This window comes from Sus scrofa, chromosome 1 (assembly GCF_000003025.6).
Source record: "Sus scrofa isolate TJ Tabasco breed Duroc chromosome 1, Sscrofa11.1, whole genome shotgun sequence".
In the NCBI taxonomy this organism is placed as follows: domain Eukaryota; kingdom Metazoa; phylum Chordata; class Mammalia; order Artiodactyla; family Suidae; genus Sus; species Sus scrofa.
In genome coordinates this window covers 81,169,708-81,185,332 of record NC_010443.5, presented here as the reverse complement: position 1 = coordinate 81,185,332, position 15,625 = coordinate 81,169,708, and the positions used below count along the sequence as shown (strand labels likewise).

At 33.6% G+C, this 15,625-nt stretch overlaps 1 long non-coding RNA gene across 3 annotated transcripts in view; it reads left to right on the top strand.

The window, feature by feature from the left end:
- The window catches only part of LOC110256965, a 97,875-nt gene extending 83,272 nt beyond the window's left edge, over window positions 1–14,603 (top strand). For 2 of the 3 annotated variants that reach the window (XR_002339060.1, XR_002339058.1), the window contains 2 exons: window positions 11,828–11,912; window positions 14,214–14,603. This is a non-coding gene — a long non-coding RNA (uncharacterized LOC110256965). The remainder of the gene's footprint in view (window positions 1–11,827; window positions 11,913–14,213) is intronic. The other variant, XR_002339059.1, reaches the window with a different exon arrangement.

Below are 15,625 nucleotides of genomic sequence, written 5' to 3'. Positions count from 1 at the left end.
ATTGGCTCATAAAATTGTGATCCCTTGAATTCCATATGACCCAACATCAGAATATTTTAACATAAAAATTAGGCTGCCTTCTTGCATTTATAGCTTTGAGTGTATTTCATTTTCATATATTAGGTTCACAGTCAAGGGCATATTTTCTAATTATTTTTCTTCCATTTCTAAACAATATCCTAAAGTATACTTTAATATAAACTTTGAGTTTTCATTAATTTACTAAAATTTCTGTAGATAGAATAAGTACAGTTTGGTGACTTTGAGCTGTTATTGTTAGAGAACAGTAAGGCATATGATTTTCAGTATTTAAGACTTTTAAGTCTTAAATATTTAAGGTCCTGAGGTGACTCACTTCCTTTTGTTTTCAAAGTGAATTTTTCCCTCCAAGGACAGAGATGCTATTGGTGCCCTATATGACTCCTAGTCTCAGCTAGGATGATGAATTTGGCTTTCATAGTTATCCTGAGGGAATTCATACCATAAACACATTTGTAGTCATGAATTCTGTTGAGTCATCTTATAGATTTGGCAAACAGTAGAAAACAAATTAAACTCCTCACCCTTACTTGTGAAACCAGCAGTCCTCCTCTAATTTCAAGTTTAAAACTATAGAGTTTTCCATAATTTGAAATTCTGTTAACTTCATAGGGTTGTTAAATTTATGTTTTGTAGAGCAGTTTCATTTTTTATAGTTAAATCACAATAACTTGCATATGTGCTAGGCTATTCTCTAAATATTTCAAGGTACGTTCTATATATATATATATATAATTAATCTACCCAAGGGAACTAGAAAGGGGCATGGAAGATCTTCTTTTATTCTAAACCAATAATAATTATAATGGAATAAGTGTCTATCTGCTTCCAATTTTAAAATAATTATGAAGTAAAATTGCCATAAATTCTCTTGAAATACCTCCTTTCTCCTCTGCACTGTCCCCCTACTCCCCACCCCTGTGCCATCTTAGATGACTAGTATTAAAAATGAGGACTTTGATGTCCAGTGCATCTGCTTGGAGATGAGAGGGCAAATACACATTCATATTACACAAATGAATAAGCTAAAAACATGGTAATAAATGAGCTATGCTTTTATTTGTAGTTAGGAAGAAATCATCTATATGTTACTGTTCTGCAGAAAATTCTATTAAAAAAAAGATATTCAAAATTACCATCAGATCCAGGTATATTTAGTAATGCTGTTAATCATCTTTTATTAAATGTATTTTCATAGAAAGAGTGACATGAGGATATCTCCAGCTGTGGATAAAAACCATTTGCATGATTTCTGAATTGAGCCTGCTTATTATTGATTGGCAAATAAGCCACATCATTCCATGCATACCACTTTGTTTTGACAGAGAATAAAATTCATCACATATATTGATGGCCTGCTTTGTGTTGATTACTAGCCAGTAGTTTAGGATTCAATGAAGAAAAGGGCATAGATCTACCCTTTGTACTCAGAGCTGACAATCAAAGAGAAAGAAATATATAAATCAACAAACACAATATTTGTATGGCAGCAAAGAACAAAAAGTGTTATACTCCTATTTGTGATTATCAAAGAAAAAAAGATTTAATGACTTTTGATACTGTTCTTCTCTAAGAAGATAAGGAAGAGAGAAATTGCAGGCAGAGAAAGTAGCATATTATAAACGTTCAGAAGTGGAGGAAAAATGTATCTGTATTTAGTGGTATATTATTAAGTCTCTAGAGTGTAAAGAGTGAGAGAGAAGTAGCAAGATAGAAGGAAAACTGATTGATGGGTGGGGCAGATAAGGAAAGGTCTATGTGTCTGCCAGTATGTATGTACTGAACCTGCAGTTCCAGTGAATGCCATAACCATGTATGGATTGTGGATAAGGTAATCTTAGTCCTCATGAAAAAATAAAGGGCAATGCTGAAGGAAGGAGACTGATTAGCAGACACAGAAGGTCTAGGCATTTTTGAAAACAAACACATTGAGAAAATTTTTTATTAATTCTGTAGTACTAGTTTATCTTGAGTTGTTGAATTTTGCCACATGCCTCTTCAGCATACATGTGTATAGTAGCATGACTATTTCTTTAATTTTAATAAGTAATTTCCTAAAAATTAAAAAAAAGTCTAGGCATGAGATGACAAGATCTGATTTAGAGTAGTGGTGGTGGTGATGGGAAGAGGGAACTAAAGCAATGTTTTAGATGATTTTTTTTTTAAATCGTAATGGAGCAGATAGGGAAGGTCTAGAATAATCTCCAGTTTTTTTCTCTTGAATAAATGAGTGGTGTGATAGCATTACATGATAAAAGGGAGACGGATGGCAGAGTGACTTCTGAGTAGAAATATGATTTGCTCCTTGTAGATCTTGCTTATAATATGGTCTTTCTCTCTGTAGAGAAGCTAGGGCAACCATAAGTCTGGGTTTACACAGGACAGTATCAGTTTATGCTTGTTGTTTTAGATACTGGTTAATCAAGTATATAGTCATGCTATATCAAGTATATAATCATGTTAGCTGATGGATTGCCAAGCTAAAAGAATGATTTTTTTTCTGTCTTTTTTATCGCTGGGAAATACCTTCCTTTTGAATTCACTTGCACATCTACGAGTCCATGGAAGGTACATTCTTTGTCAGATTCCTATGTTATTATAACATATATAAAATTATTTTCCTTTGGACCTGCCTTCTCTGGTAGATTGTCACTTTCTTGAGTATAAGAACTGAATTCAAAAAATTTTATGGAGTTCCCATTGTGGCTCAAAGGGTTAAGGACCTGACATTGTCTTTGTGAGGATGCAGGTTCAATCCCTGGCTTCATTTAGCAGGTTGAATGTCTGGTGTTACCACAAGCTATGGCAGGGGTCACAGATGTGGCTCAGATCCAGTGTTTCTGTGGCTGCAGCATAGACCACAGCTGCAGCTCCTATTCAACCCTTGAGCCTGGAACTTTCTTATGCCAAAGGCGTGGCCATAAAAAGAAAAAAAAAATTCTCTAGCAGCTAGAACAGTGCCTGTCATACAGTACTCAATATATATACATATGTAGTTTTTATCTTAAATGTACCTTAATTGGTCCTATGTATGGGGACTGTGATCTCATAATTGGTCATGAAGTTAAGAGATTAATTAGGGAAGATGTAAAAGTTTTCCTCAGAGAAAACTATGATAGGCAAAAGATTTGGTAAATTTTGAAATTATCTGGAAAAATTCTTGGAGATTTGGATATTAGGTTGTAGAATTTTCTCTCTTGTTAAATAGTTCTTTTGGAGACTTTAATGTCTGTGACTCCTGGTTTTAATATGTGCAAATGTCCTTGACTTTCTGTATTACTTGATTGGTATTTGGATCTGCCGACATAATAGATTGTCACTTTGCACAATGAAAAAAAAAGATGCAGATGTTTTTGGTGTTATTATTTTATTATAGACTTTAATGTTACAAGGTTTATAATGATAGTATGTTTCCTTTGTGATGGAAATTTTTCTTAATCACTGAGGCTTTTTAACAACGTCCCAAATTTGGACAATGGAAGTATAATTATTAGATTAAGGAGCGAAATGAAAAAAATTAAGCAAATTCTTAGTTAAAAATAATAGTGCCAATGAATGCAACGTACTTGATGAAAATGAGTCAGTTTTTATAACACTAGCACAGAATTTAATTAAAACCCCATGATTCTTAAGTTTATTATCTACTACCCTCATTAAGAATGAATGCTTTAAAAGTAAGGTGAGGAGTTCCTGCTGTAGTACAACAAGATCTGTAGTGTCTTTGGAGTACTGGGATGCAGGTTCATTCAGTCCTTGGCCTGGCGCAGTGGGTTAAGGATCCGGCATTGTTGTAGCTGTGGCCTAGGTCACAACTGTGTCTTGGATCAGATCCTTGGCACAGGAACTCTGTATGCTGCAGGGTGGCCAAAAAAAAAGAAAAATTAGAAAAATAATAAAATAATTTAAAAAATAAAAGTAAGGTGGTATGAATATTTTATAGGCATGTTTAAAAAAATGTCAGAAAAATGGAAAAAGAAAATTTAACAAGAAAATTGAAAAAAAAGTGAAACAACTCTAATCAGCCAGAACTATTGAGCTCAGGGCATCCTTAAAGGGAAAAATTCATGAGTGTAATTAGCCCAAAAGTCAAAGAGAGGAGGAAGTGTTAATTTGAATATACTGAAAGTGTTTTTTATCTGCTTTTAGCATTGATTAAATTTTCAGAATTTTCTCATCAGGGAAATAAGAGCTATAAAGTAAATATTAAAAAAACTACCACAGGAGTTCCCGTCGTGGCACAGTGGTTAACGAATCCGACTAGGAACCATGAGGTCGCGGGTTCGGTCCCTGCCCTTGCTCAGTGGGTTAACGATCCAGCGTTGCCATGAGCTGTGGTGTAGGTTGCAGACTCCGCTTGGATCCCTTGTTGCTGTGGCTCTGGTGTAGGCCGACGGCTACAGCTCCGATTGGACCCCTAGCCTGGAATCTCCCTATGCTGCGGGAGCGGCCCAAAGAAATAGCAAAAAGACAAAAAATAAATAAATAAAATAAAATAAAAAAACTATCACAGCATGCTATTCTCAAGAACGTCAGTAGCTAAAGAAAAATGACACTAAAGTAAATGCATATATACACACATGTATTAATATATAGCTTAGTTATGTTAGACACGTTACTTTTTTCTTATATATATTTATATTATATATAAGATAGTATAGTATCCATATATAAAGGATTATAGTATTAGTGTTTCATATGTTTTCTTTGTCCAGTGATTTTCAAATGTAATACTCAAAGTGAATACATGTCAACTTTATAAAGGATATATATATATATATATATATATAAAAATCTATGTGTATATATATATACACACACAAATAGTATATAAATTCAGTATAGTGTATATACACTATAAAGTTGACAAAATAAAGTTGACCTATAAATTCATTTTCCAATTATACTTGAAAGTTGCTGGACAAATAAAAAATATATAAACACTATATTACACCACTTTACAAAGAAATAATATAAAGAAGTGAAAATCCATTTATCTGCCATATAATTCAACCCATTCAGTTAGACTAGTAATACACACACATGCATAAACACGCAAATTAACATGTGATTTGAATTGAAAGGAGGAGAATGTGGGAAAGAGTAGGGATTGTAGTTACGAGATCAAGAAAAAGAGTATTATCTTTGAACATGAATATTTTTCTACATTTCAGATTATTTCTTTTTTTATTACTCAATGAATTTATTATGTTTATAGTTGTACAACAATCATCACAATCCAATTTTATGGTATTTCCATACCACACCCCCAGCACACCCCCCCACACCCCAAACTGTCTCCTTTGGAAACCATAAGTATTTCAAAGTCTGAGAGTCACTATCTGTTCTGCCAAGTTCATTGTGTCCTTTTTTTAGATTCCACATGTCAGTGATAGCATTTGATGTTGGTGTCTCACTGTCTGACTGACTTCACTTAGCATGATAGTTTCTAGGTCCATCCATGTTGCTGCAAATGCTGTTATTTCTTTCCTTCTAATGGCTGAATAATATTCCATTGTGTATATGTACCACAACCTCTTGATCCACTCCTGTGTCAATGGACTTTTAGGTTGTTTCCATGTCTTGGCTATTGCAAATAGTGCTGCAATGAACATCAGAGTACATGTGTCTTTCGAGTCATGGTTTTCTTTGGATAGATACCCAGGATTGGGATTGCTGAATAAAATGGTAGTTCTATTTGTAGTTTTCTGAGGCATCTCCATAGTGTTTTCCACAGTGCTTGCACCAATTTACAATCCTACCAGCAGTGTACTAGGGTTCCTTTTTCTCCACACCCTCTCCAGCACTTACTGTTTGTAGACTTTTGGATGATGGCTATTCTGGCTGGTGTAAGGTGGTACCTCAGAGTGGTTTTGATGCTCCTTTCTCTAATAATGAGTGATGTTGAACATCTTTTCATGTGTGTTTTGGCCATCCATATGTCTTCTTTGGAGAACTGTCTGTTTAGATCTTCTGCCCATTTTTTGAGGGGTTTTTTTTTGTTTGTTTGTTTGTTTGTTTTGGTATTGAGCAGTAGGAGGTGTTTATAAATTTTGGAGATTAATCCCTTGTCAGTTGATTCATTTGCAAATATTTTCTCCTCTTCTGTGGGTTGTCTTTTCATTTTGTTTAGGGTTTCCTTTGCTGTGCAGAAACTTTTAAGTTTAATTAAGTCCCATTTGTTTATTTTTGTTTTTACTGTCATTCCTCTAAGAGGTGGATCTGAGAAAATGTTGCTGTCAACCTACCTAAAATGATTTTAGCTTAAGTAATTTGGAGATAAAAATGGAAATGGAAAACTTCCAAACTTTTACCTTCAAAGTTTTCTTTTCTCAATAATCAGTAATTATTTTTCAGACCATCACTGTAAGATGCCACACTGTCATCATGTCCAGAAACAGTTGATAGAACCATTGTTAGGTTTGCACAGTTCCTGGCTGCCTGATAATCCTAAATAGTCTTGAAATTATTTTCTTTGTAAGAATAATGTGCTCCAGAAGTCCTGACCTCCAAGTAATTAAAGCCACCTAAATTCAATACCAACACCAAACTGAAATTTGTAGTAAGGAAAAAAGCTTCAACTGTAATTTAGCTGATTCTTAGTGATCCTTAGTACTGAGTTTTTCTCTTAAATCACTGATAACATGTGACAAATCTAAGTGGATTTTACTGAGGTGAGCTCGGTTGTAAAAATGAACGTCTATAATATTAACTAGTAAAATTCAGAGTATGCACAGAAAAACAGAAAGTAAATTCCAAATGGAAAATTTTTTCATTATTGAAAAATCTCTGAGTTTTACTACTACTACTACTACTATTATTTTTGGGACTAAACCTGTGGCACATGGAAGTTCCCAGGCTAGGGATTGTATTGGAGCTGCAGCTGCTTACCTGCGCCACAGCCGCAGTAACACTGGATCTGAGCCACATCTGGGACCTATGCTGGATCTTAACCCACTGAGCTAGGCCAGGGATCTAACCTGAACCCTCACAGAGACAACATTGGGTCTTTAACCCACTAAGCCACAACAGGAACTCTGATTTTGAAAGTAATAATGGACAAAATGCTTACTAAATCCAAGCTAGTTCAAATTTGTCTCTTATTTTGGAGGACACTTTCTTCTTTGTTATTATGAATATTTTTTGATATCTGTTGAAAATTTTACTGAGTTTTTGTTTTTTTTTGTTTGTTTTTTTTTTTTTTTTTTCCCACTGTACAGCAAGGTTACTGAGTTTTTGAATGATGAATAATCTCATCCTTCAGGAGAGATTTGAAAAGTATTTGTTAATTAAAAGGGGAATACTATACTATATATTCTGATCTTTTCCTTGTAAAGACAAAGTATTGAATATATAGTGAGATTTGTTGGCAAGACAGTTAAACATTTGCTTGTTCATCTTGTATGTAGAATATTGTAGAACTTTTAAATCTATTTATCAGTGATTTGTAAGGATACAATGATACAGAACTATTCAATACCGCCTCCTAAACCCATAAGTCTACTTTGTGACTCAGAATTTCTGCTCTATAAAAGACTGAAGTGTTACCACCCAGTCTGCCCTCAAATCATTCCTCCTGGCCAATTTCACTCTAGGATCCCACAATGTAACTTAAAGAAAGCATATATATTTGTGTGTGTGTGTGTAAAACAAGAAGTCTAAAACATTAAAATATAATAGTACATGGAGAGAAAGTGAGAGTAACAATAAGAATTGTAGTGTTCAGATGATAAACTGGGTTGTGTTAACTAATAAATCAGAGATTCTTATGCATCACTTTTCTTGTGTCTGTTGTGAATTTATTATCAATCTTGCTACCAACATTTCATATTAGAAAATATCTCCCATTGGATGTGTGTTCATTTTACCACAAAGTAAAAGGAAAAATTAATTCCTGGATTAAGTAAATACCATTGATCCATATCACTAGTATAAGTTGAGGTCTTCTACAACCTAGGGACAATGTTGGGCCCCTGGAACAGAACATAGAAGAATAAAAAGGATTCCAAACTAGAGGAATTTCTTTCTTCCACAAAACAGAACCAAATATTTCTAACAAATATGACCCATCATGCAGACCTAGTATCTTTGGTTATTAAAGTCCCAGAGGTCTTTTTTTCTTCTTTTCTTCTTCTGGTATTACAGACTCTAAATATATGATATATACTATACTATACTATATACACTAGTATATATTAGAGTATATATTATAGACAGTAAATGCAAAAACTCTACTAGAAGTTGATAACTTACTTGGGTTTCATATTTTATTCATTAATTTAATGAGAGTTAAGATTAATATTAGTTCTTAGTTAATTTATAAGAAAATATTCATAAAATCAGAATGTTTTCTTATTATAAAATATCCTCAAAAGTGAATTATATCCATTGCATCAGTCCTTTAGAAGCATGCTGTCTTCTGTTGTATCAGAGCAGAATGCGTTTTTGGAAGATGCAGTTATTGTGTTCATTTTTTTCTGCTAAGGAGTTGAACTAAGAATTCCTCTGGGGATATTGTTTGGGATATTATGATTACATATTGTTTTCCTTTTTTGTAGAAAAAATAATAAATCAGTGACTTGCTTTGCTTGGTTATACTTTGTTGGCACAAAGAATTTTAAATCAACATGCAAACCAAAATTCCTTTTGTACCAACTGCAGACAAAATTAATGATTATATTTAGACTTTTCTCATGCAGAAATGTCCTAATTCTTTCTAATTTTCTGTAGTTGTGTCTGAAGACACTGTTAACAAAGAGCAGCCGTTATTCCTGAATTAACTGAAAACTTATCACTAAATACTTATTCAGATTGTCTGGAAGGAGTCTTTTTGTTGCTACTCTTTGGAGAAAAAAAAATAACTGATGAATCTCTGTCTTGGGTACTTGAAGCCATTAACCAGTTTATCACATATTATATAGATATTGGCAAGGTTGGCACAAAGTCTCAATGAACTTGTATTTTCACATTTAGCTTTATCTTCGTAATTCTGAGACTAGACACAACTCTGGAAAAGACCTCTAAGGATATATTTATACAGATATATTTAGTATTTAAGTAATGCCAACTATTTAAAAGTGTATCTGATCAATAAATGAATATATTTGCTACTCTGGACATTTAGCCCTATACCCCTCAAATAGCCAGTATACTTAGTATGTTCATCAAGAAATTATCCATGGCAAGATAGGCATATGTGTATATTTTATTAAAATTAATGAAAAAAATCATTTTATATTTTGTTTTTTCATATAAAATATGTCAGTATTTTTTTCTCTATGTGTATATTTTAGGCTTTTTCTCATTTTTAAAAGTTTGCTGAACATTTTGTTAAATATATACCATAATTTTTAAAGTGAACTCTAGTAATGACCATTACAATTAATTCAACTTTATTGTTTTATATATTTATATTTATTTTATTTTCACCACTCCCATAACGTGGAAATTCCTGGTCAGGGACTGGACCTAGTCCATATTAGTAACTAGAGCCATAGGAGTGACAATGCCAGATCCTTAACCTGTTGAGACATCAGGGAACTTCAATTCCAAACTTTGTAGATGGAGAGGTTTTCTGTTATAAGCAATACTAAAAGGGGCATGGTAGTTCATATATTTTATGTGTGCATTCAATGGTTACTTTGTGAAATCCAACAAGTTAAAAGTCTGGGGGAAATGGTATGTGCATTTATGCTTTTTATAGATACTACCAAAGGATCCTTCTAAAATATATATGAGGATGTCTTTTTCTCCATAGCATTACCGTCACTATTAATCTTTGCCAATCTGATAGGTGAAAATAATGTCCCATTATCCTTTTAATTTGCATTTAAATTTGAGAGTGCTTCATGTCCATGTGTCCCACCACTAGTGGCAGTGACCACAGGTTCGGATGAGCAGTCAAACCAAAAAGGCACAGTAACTGTAATATATGCTGGTTTAGTGTTTATAGATGTATTGTGGATAGGACAGCGTACATAGCAACTTAATTTCACTGTAGCTCCCATACACAGCCTCCATGGTGAAGCCTCCATAACCTTCCCCCCTTAAGCAGCTTCCTTGTCTCCTCACCCTGACTCCTCATGCACACATGGAGCACTCATCTCATGAGGTACTTCACTTTGCCCCAGAAAAGCTGTACTCTGATTTCCACCAGGTTTTTGTGTTATCATCCCACAGGCTCAGGACCTCCATATGGAATCATAGCTTTCTCAGCTATGGTTTGTATCGGGGCTTCCTAGTAAAATCGGCTCCTACCACCTCACAGTCTACATTTATCTTAACTTGGAAGGTTCAAAAGTAATGTTAGTGAGAGATGGCAGATCCAGGTCACCCTCCCAGGCAGTTCTAGGTCTATTCAGGACACAAGTTCAATCTTCTACTCGAACTTATGCAGTATTTCCTTATATTGTTCTTGTTATCTCCCCTCCCCAAACTACTTTCATGGATGTGCCGTCTGCTTTTATATTTATGAATTATTTATATACTGATTGTTCTTTGTGTATTAGGAAGTCAGTCCTTTGTCTTCTATTTGTCTTTAAAAAAATGTTTTTTGGCTCTTATAATTTGAATTTAGATGATTTTCCCCAATATAAATATTTTAAAAATATTTCCATTGTTGGTTCTGAGTATTATATCTTGGTATATTAACTATCTATATTTTGTATTTATCAACTTAAGAATTACTTTGGGAGTTCCCATTGTGGCTCAGCGGCTTATGAACCCAATTAATATCCATGAGGATGTGGATTTGATCTCTGGCGTCACTCAGTAGGTTAAGGATCTGGCATTGCCACAAGTTGTGAGATAGGTTACAGATGTGTCTCAGATCTTGCATTATTGTGGCTGTGGCATAGGCTGGCAGCTGCAGCTCCAATTTGACCCCAAGCTAGAGAACTTCCACATGCCACAGGTGTGGCCCCAAGAAAGCAAAAAAAAAAAAAAAAAAAAAAAAAGAAAGAAAAAAGAAAGAATTACTTTGGTATAAAATGTGGCACAGAATTATTTTAGTAGCATTTATTTATTTATTTATTTATTTTTGCTTTTTAGGGTCATACCTGCAGCATATGGAGGTTCCCAGGCTAGGGGTCGAATCAGAGCTATAGCTGTTGGCCTACGCCACAGCCACAGCAAATGCCAGATCCAAGCCATGTCTGCAACCTACACCACAGCTCATGGCAATGCCAGATCCTTAACCTACTAAGCAAGGCCAGGGATTCAACCTGCATCCTCATGGGTACTGGTCGTGTTTGTTAACCACTGAGCCACGATAGAACTTCTGTTGTTTTTTATAATTTCTAGATACTTGCTAATATCCATAAATTCTGAAAATCATAACACTTTTTTTGGAACTATTATGACAGTGTTATGTTAGCATGAGCATTTTTGTTTTTTTTCCATGACTTTAATGGAGATGCTACTTCTTTTAAATTAATTGTAATGTTATTTTACTAATCCTTTTTAAATATCTAGAATGAATGTTGAATTAGTTTATATACCTATGGGCCAATCATTCTATATAATGTCCACATCTGTTTCCACAGAGATAAAATGATTCACTTTTGTCTTTTCTCAGACCCTATACTTATTTCTCTTTTGGGCTGAATTTGCCTCTCTCCTCAAATTCATATTTTGAAATTATATCCCCTAATGTGATGGTATTAGGAGGTGAGACCTTTGAGAGATAATTAGAATTAGATGAATTCATGAGTTTGGAACTCTCATGAGTGGGGTCGTTGTGTTTCTAAGAGTCACAGGAGAGCTCACTTCCTCTCTCTTTGCTTTCTGCCAGGTCAGGATTCAAGAGGAAGGCAACAGTCTGCCATCTGGGTGAGGATTCTTAGCAGAATCTGACTGTGCTTCCAGCCTCTAGAACTGTGAGAAATACTTTCTGATTGTTTGTTTATAGTCCACTCTGTTTAGGGTATTTTGTTATGGTAGCCCAAGCTAACTAGGACAGTTTGCAAGTACATCATTCTAATTCTGTGTTTCTGCATTCCTTTTTTTTTTTTTTTTTTAACTGTACTATTAGCAGTTTTACATTTTATTAGGTTTCCTTTTTCATAGACTAGGCTCTTGGATTTGTAGTTTAGGTTTTTTTTTTTTTTTTCTAAATCATTAATTTCTACTTTTATCTTTGTGAATTCCACTTTTTCAAATGTCTTAGGTATTTTAAATTTTTGTTCCTTGTTTGGGTACTTAATTGCCTTTTTTCATTCATTATAATCTGAACATTGAAGTGGTGATTTATTCTGCTGATATATTTTCTTAAAATAGTTTTTCTAATTGTTCTATGGTTTCTATATTGGTTCTTATAAGAATAATTGTTTAAAGGAGAGATACTAAAGTTTTAGAGAGTTTGAAAGTGCAGTTTGTTCAGAGAATACAGTATATATTCTGAAGTTTAGAATATTACTGAAATTTACTTTGTTTATTAGGATACTGTCAGTTATACTAATCATACATATTTATTTCCTAAATATCAATTATACTTAAGAAATGTTCTAAGATACAATATTTTTTCCCTGGTGTTGTATGGAGTTTGATATGTATCAAGTTTTTCCAACATTGGTAGTGTTGACATTTGAGTCCTGCTAATTCATAATTGAGGAAGTTGGGAACTGGCCCATATACTATAGGATGTTTAAAAGCATCTCTGGTCTCTACCCACTAGATGCCAGTACCTGATATTTAAAGTCAACTAATATTATTATTGGATTCCCCGTTTTGTTTTTGTCCTGTTAATCTGATATATCTTTTCCAGTTTGCTTATTTTGCTTATTTTGTAGATCACATAGATCCATCTTTTACATGTATCATTTAGTTGTCTTTTCTACAAGTCAAATTTGACAATCTTTAAATATATGTTAGTTAAAGCTATTTTAAGTTAGCCTGTGGGATCTGTTATGGAGATATTCTGTATCTTAATAGAGATATAGGTTACATGGGCATATGCAGTTTCAAGATTCATAGAACTATATATTAAATATATATGCATTTTGTATGTATATTATTGCATTTGGAGGAATCACTGTGAGTGATAGAATTTTTGTATATTCAGAAGTCCCTTAATTCTTGACTCATCAGGAGACACATAGTGACTCTTGGGTTGTTGAATGCAAATTGTGTTTCAAAGGGCTGTGTATGGAACCGTGACTATTTTAGCTTAGAAGAAAACATGGTTCTGGTTAGGTTTACAAATTTGTATTCATGTCTACTTTTCGATAACATAGTTTTTTTAACATAGTTATTTTCTTTAATACCTGCTTGCCTAGGTCACTGTTAGCGTCTTCTCATGAGTGAAAAATACATCTTTTTATTTAATAAAATTATTAAACCAGAATATTTCTGATAGAAAAGCTATTACAGTCATAGGAAGTCAGAAAAGAAAGTGAAAGACAATGTGTTAGAAACAAGACAAAAACAATTTCTTTTACTAAAAACATCAATAGCACATTATTTAAGGTGGCAGAATTTTAATGAAGAAGATAAAAAGAGTAGTACAATTAGCTGTAATCATGAGCATTTAATGAATTTTTAAAAAGCTATTGAGTTTGAGGTAGATGTACTCTATTTTTCTTTCTTTTTGCCTTAAAAATATAATTTCCATACTCTGATTCTTCTGGGCTGCAAAAATATGTAAAGACCAAACCTAATAAATGAAATACTCAAAAAATATATCAGAACAGCCAGACTCCCCAGACTGTTAAGACTATGATGTGCATTCTGTCAAAAGTCCGTTTTGATGAAAACGTGAGATTTTATATCATTAGTCACATAGCTTCTTATGGTATTTATTTCAGATATATATATATACTTAGATATAAATGTTCTAAGAAGGTAGTCTTTCTTCTTTCACAGTATATTAATAATTTTAGGAGATCAAGAAATAAAGGTTAATGAAGGAGAAATTGCACAACTGAAAGAATAGCTTATTTTATATGATCATTTTTTAATACTTTTTGGTGTGTGAGATATTGAATGTGTTGTAATCATTTAAAATATTTCTACCTATAGTTATTTATGATTTTCATCTCTTACAAACTTTATTTGGAGACTCCATTTGTCTTTTGTAACTATTTCCAAAAACAGTTATTTTCCAAATTGTTAACAGGAGATAATATTGGCAATACAGAAGGAAAAAATGCAGATCAATATCCTTGATATTTCTTTTACAGGGCTCATGGATTTTTTTGGAAATTAGGTATGGCAAGTCAGGGTTACATACAACAAGCAGTGTTTGGAGACCAGCTCTTTAAAAAGGGTGACCATATGCTTTTGGTGGCCATGTTAATAATTAGAAGCCTGCACAAAACTAGAATTGTTTTGTAAGTCATTTTTGATGATGTTTGCACTTATGTAAAAAAAAAAATCTGTAAAATATATAGAGTATTAGAATTCAAGGTGTCTTCTTTTCTTCATATTAAGAAACATTACTGACCTTTTTTTAAAACTCATTTTGCACTTTTTTATTTGTTTTAAATTATTGAAGTGTGTTCAGCTGTAAATAGATGATGTTTTCTGCTGGTAAGTGCTGTGGGGAGGACAGATATTCCTAAAGATTGAATTGCACACAAAAATTCATATAGTTTGGAATTCCTATCGTGGCTCAGTGGTTAACGAACCCGACTAGGAACCATGAGGTTGCGGGTTCGATCCCTGGCTTCACTCAGTGGGTTAAGGATCCAGCGTTGCCGTGAGCTGTGGTGTAGGTTGCAGATGTGGCTCAGATCCCGTGTTGCTATGGCTCTGGCGTAGGCCGGTGGCTGCAGCTCCAATTTGACCCCTAGCTTGGGAACGTCCATATGCTGCGGGAGCAGCCCTAGAAAATGCAAAAAAAAAAAAAAAAAAAAAAAAAAATCATTTAGTTTATCTTGCTCAAGGTAGAGGATCTGGTGCTGCCTTCTAGTACAATGAATTGATGCATTAACCTACAGGATGACAGTCTATGGATGTATATCCTAAGGACTTAGGTGCTCGTATCTGGGTTTTGGCTTGGCAGAATGTACTGATAATAAAATGAAATTGCCAGTGACTAAGACATGTTTAGGGAGCATTGAACATATTCTGGTTCAGTAAATGTATGAAATAAAAAGATTAAGTTTCTACTCACCAATAAAGGTTAGTAACATAGTTCTATACAAACAGGTCTAAACAAAATGACTACTTTGAAATTGAGGTTGAGTTGTGATTAATTGACTTAAGAAAGTTTCTGCCTGTATCATTACTGCCTCACCTCAAAATTTATCCTCCCTTTTTAAGAACTGATTTAGACAGGGAAAGTTCTGAACTATGTAAGTCAAATATTAAATTGATAGTGGTGAGAGAGGGATTGAAAAAAAAGATGGAGACACTTTTACTTCATACCTTCTATTTTTTCTGATGCACATTTTGGTTAAGTGGCCTTTATTCTATTTGCATCTAAAAACTTGGAATATGTATATATCATAGAACAGGTATTTTGAGATGATATTTTAAGGTGTCTGTCTTGATTGCAGCATCTTTTTTTTAGGGGGAAACATGTTGTAAACAACCTTGTATTAATTAGTTTTGCACAGTTTCTGGCAGAAAGTTTAACTCCTTAAATGTT